This window comes from Amphibalanus amphitrite, unplaced genomic scaffold, assembly GCF_019059575.1.
Source record: "Amphibalanus amphitrite isolate SeventyFive unplaced genomic scaffold, NRLGWU_Aamphi_draft 001757F_arrow, whole genome shotgun sequence".
In the NCBI taxonomy this organism is placed as follows: domain Eukaryota; kingdom Metazoa; phylum Arthropoda; class Thecostraca; order Balanomorpha; family Balanidae; genus Amphibalanus; species Amphibalanus amphitrite.
The window spans coordinates 9,637-14,350 of record NW_024883250.1 but is presented as its reverse complement, the minus strand read 5'-3'; the positions used below and the strand labels follow the sequence as shown (position 1 = coordinate 14,350).

Below are 4,714 nucleotides of genomic sequence, written 5' to 3'. Positions count from 1 at the left end.
AGTGGACAACAAACAATATGCATAAACGCAAGAGCAGAGGCGGGAGACAAAGACGGTAGACGAAAGACAGACCAGATGGTAGACCAGAGACAAGTGACGAAAATAGGGATTAGGCTATAGACGAGAGACATTTGAGACTTTAAGCCTATAGACGAGAGACTGACAAGGGGAGGTGAAGGATGGGAGATCATTAACTCTCGATATTGCATATCTACATTTTCAGATTGAGTCATTCTATATCTTTCCCTGTTTTATTGTTTTTCGGGCCTAGGATCTATCAACAATATTCTTAAAGCATTGTGGAAATATCATGGAAAGATTTACCTATTATTTTCACCCAAAAACATCATAAAGTTTTATTATTTTAAACTAAAAAAAACGAAATACGCACCTACAAGTACATATGTGGATATCCTCAATTAAATAAAGCCGTTGAATGCAAAGACAGTCCGTCATATCATGTCCCGTTTCTCCTTAAATGCACAATAGCCTGTAGGAGGACGGCTGCGGAGAGGCTCGCTATAGATTATTGAAAATAAAATTATTTGGGAATAACATTCTGTAGCTGGAAGGAGTGCTTAACGTTTTATACATACACCGATCTGCATTGCATTCTTCATCCTTATCCTCTCCGCGCGAGAAACGACATATATTCACGCAAGGATACCTGCGTTAGCGTGTGTCTCGTTCCAGTCCGTCAGAGCTCCGCATCCCTCCGAGCCCGAGCGGCGAATGACCGGTCCCGGTGTCGCGGCGCAGTGGGCGGAGCTTAGCTGCGCCGCAACAGCTGACACTGCTACGCCGTGCTAGCCTCTACCACGGCGCAAAGTTTTCCGATCAATTTTTACCATTACAAGTCAATGACAAGTGCCTTTCATTTTGACATTTTGTTAAAAGACCATATTAGTAAAAATTAGGTAGGCCCTTGAAACTCATTGTGTCAAAGTTTGGCTGAAATCAAGCGAATAGGTAACGAGAAAGAGCCAAAAAGGACTGTTCCAAAGGGTCTGAAATGCGTAGTAAGTGACAACAAAACGTATTTGAAGAAAAAGTTTCGGCAGGTCTTGAAACAGCTATTTCCTAAATATGGTTGAAATTCTTCCGCGCATTAAAAAACAATCGCGAAAAATTAGGGTTTCAAGGGGTCTGGCGTTAACAGTAGGCGCCGTCATTCATAGTGATGCTGCTGGCCTCCGAAATGATAATGCCGCCTCTTAAAGTGAAGCAGCCGTCTATAGAAAGTGTTGGCGCCGCCTCGTCGGCGCACCGGCGCTCTCGTGTTTCTGTAAAGCGGCAGCTCTACTCAGAACCGGCTGAAGGCCGAACCTTGTGAAGGTCACGGCCGCTGCGCGGCGCTCGGCCGGCTCACGTGGGGGACGAATGCAGACGAATGGCCGGTTCGTCAGTGGTCTGTGCCTTTGTGTTTGTTTTTATGTAGAATATCAACGGGTGAGTGATATTTCGATACAGGTATTGGTTGGTATGTAGCTTGTAAGTGTGTCATTTCGATATGTGTTGATTATTAAGCAGCTTCACATGATAAAAGGAAATGGCGATGCTGCGAAGGCAATCTGGCGCTGCGCCAAATTTGTGGATAATTTTTTGTTGAGCTTGTCGATCGACCACAAACGCATATTGAGCGATAATTCTGATAGTTGTGTGTTATTTATTCGATTACGATATGGTATATCGGTACAGTTGTGATATATTTTCCTCTTTTGTGTGCATTTCAGCGTTGTGCTAATGGCGCTTATACGAGGTCGAAGTTGGTGCGACCAAGAACCCGTTTTGCACGCTGAGACTTCGCATGGGAGGCAAAACTTGTCGGTATGAACTGAACTGGGGATTTAGACTGTCATTATCTGTAAGAAATTGTATACAATCATCACTTGTCACTGCGACTGAAAGTGTTTGCATTTTTGTATTTAAAGGTGTTCCGAGATAAGATACGAAAGTTACCTAGTAAACAATATATTTGAAACGCGTCAGATAAGATATAAACAAAGGGAAATTGTATTTGTATGATAAGTAACGATTCATGATAGAAATATTGTAGGACGTCATGAATGTGGTGTTGACATGACCGAAACTGAGATGGTTTCTTTTGTTTGTGTGCAGTTACGGCACCACGGCAGTAAATACAGCCCGTTCGACGACAACTCCCCGTCTCTGCAAACGGCGTGCGAACAGAAAGTGATGATCCAGCAACTCAATGTGACAGTGCCGCCCCTAAATCTGTTAGTAGACCCACTCAATGTAATGGTGCCGCCCTTCTAAGCATCTGAGGAGCCCCTCAATGTGATGATACCGCCCCTCAAGAAGATGATGCCGCCCCTTTCAGTATTGGTGGCGCCCCTCAATGTGATGGTGCCGCCCTCAAAGTGCCGGTGGCGCCCCTGAATGTGATGGTGCTGCTCGCAAACGAGTCGGTGGCGCCCCTCAAAATGATGCTGCCGCCCCTTAAAGTGCTGGCGCCGCCCCTTAAAGTGTCAGTGACGCCCTTCGAAGTGTCAGAGGAACCCACCAATATAATGGTGCCGCCCCTCTGGGCATCCACATAGCCCCTCATTGTGATGGAGCCGCCCCATCAAGCAGATGATGCCGCCCCTCAAGAAGATGATGCCGCCCCTGAATGTGATGGTGCTGCCCGTCAACAAGTTGGTGGCGCCCCTCAAAATGATGCTGCTGTCCCTTAAAGTGTTAGTGCCGCCCCTTATAGTGTCAGTGACGCCCTTCGAAGTGTCAGAGGAACCCACCAATATAATGGTGCCGCCCCTCTAGGTATCCACATAGCCCCTCATTGTCAGGGGCGTAACTTTGTATACTTTTGGGGAGGCAGGTGCCCCCCCCCCCAACTTGAAATTTTGCCACCCCAACATTCCGTTTGCCCCCCCCCCAACCTTGGTGGGCGCCCCCAGGCCCGAAAGGCGCCCTCACGGGCCAGCGGCGTCATAGGAGCGCGTGCGCCATCTTTCAAGGGGCGCCATCGCCTATGGAAATGGGATGCGTGAGAGGGGAACCTCTGAGGCCTTGGGGGCGCCTGCATGCGAAAGAGGGGCGCCCATGAAGTCCTCAGGGGCGCCTCAATGCAAAACACGGGCGCCTGCATGCGAAAGAGGGGCACCTTATTGGCCTCTGAGGCCCTTCGGGGTGCCTCTGAGGTCTATAGTATAGGGGGCGCCCACATGAAAAAGGGGCGCCCATTAAGGCCATAATGGCGCCCCAATACGAAAGAGGGGAGACTGCATGCCAAATGGGGGCGCCTCCGAGGCCCATAGAAAGAGGAGCTCCAGTTGAAGCCCAAAGGGGCGCCTCAATGGGAATTAGAGACGCCTGTGAGGTCTATAGGGGCGCCTCTGATGCCCATGTCGAGAGAGTCGTCAGTCGTTTGTGTAACGTTCCTCAGGGATGGTGCGCCGCTTGCGGCAAGTAAAAACTTAGCTAAATAGCGTGCCCCATTGGTTAAAAAGCGCCCCTCGAGCCAAAGTGGTACCCCTCTGACAACACGCACGTCTTATGTCATCTGTTTTGCTAATAACTAATGCCCCCGCACGCAGAGCGGCGCCCCATCCGTTTATCAATGTGCCCCTTCAGGTGGATGAAGCGCCCCTCTGGCCAATACCTTATTGGTCATATGATATATACCTTATACCTTATATCATATGATACTTGTTTAGTATCCATGACAGGTTGGATGATGATGTAAATAATAAACCAAATTATTACAAATGCATTCAAATATATTCAAAAAGACACACAAAGCTTTCGGTTCATGGAACCTTGATCACTGTGCAAATGAGTATAACAATCGCTGTAACCGTCTAAAAATTCTTTGAAATTAATCAGCCGCGTGTTTTCTTCTTCTGGTCGTCAATGGCAGCAAAATCGGTGGTCGTCAATGGCAGCAAAATCGGTGGTAGACCAGCAGAAGAAGAAAACACGCGGCTGATTAATTTCAAAGAATTTTTAGACGGTTACAGCGATTGTTATACTCATTTGCACAGTGATCAAGGTTCCATGAACCGAAAGCGTTGTGTGTCTTTTTGAATATATTTGAATGCATTTGTAATAATTTGGTTTATTATTTACATCATCATCCATCATATGATACACTACATATGATTGCAAAATATGAAGTGAATGGAAAGAAAACATTTGCTCATGTATGTTCCCCTTTGCACACTGTAGCTCATAAGTATTATCAGTGGGAAAAGGGCTGTTTTACACGATGCAATTAATGATTTCTACAAACGGTTTGTATTAATTGACTTTTGGGGAACGGGTTCAACTGGTTCCGATTCCAACTTAGACCGGGTCCGACTGGTTCCAGAAATGTCCAGCCGGGTCTGGTTCGAGTCTGGTTCCCAAAATTTTCACGTTTTGCCACCTCTAGTTCAAAGCAGGAGTAATTTGTATCATTTCGTGATAACTTGATATCACCTGGTGAGCCACAGACTTCTGCATGTCTCGGTATACAGAGGTATATGGGTGACCTAAGCTTGAACGCTCTCAGCCTGGGATTAACCCGCGCCGGGCTGGTGCTCCGCGACTTCCGCGCCGGGCGGGGAGGGGGGTGTCTGGTCTAACTCGGCTCCTGGGCCACGTAGCGACACGCAGTAAGCAACATTCGAAAGAGCGTCAAAAATAATGACGGAAACACTTCGGTCATTTTTTGGGTCAGATCAAAGGTCAGGTCGCCAGAGGTCATCAAAGG

The 4,714-nt window shown here is 47.4% G+C and overlaps 1 long non-coding RNA gene across 1 annotated transcript; it reads left to right on the top strand.

Moving 5' to 3' along the window:
- Positions 1-1,248: 1,248 nt before the first annotated feature.
- On the top strand, positions 1,249-2,271 carry LOC122375012. The gene is made up of 3 exons (XR_006255319.1): positions 1,249-1,449; positions 1,734-1,827; positions 2,119-2,271. It is a non-coding gene; the product is annotated as an uncharacterized LOC122375012 (long non-coding RNA).
- Positions 2,272-4,714: the final 2,443 nt, after the last annotated feature.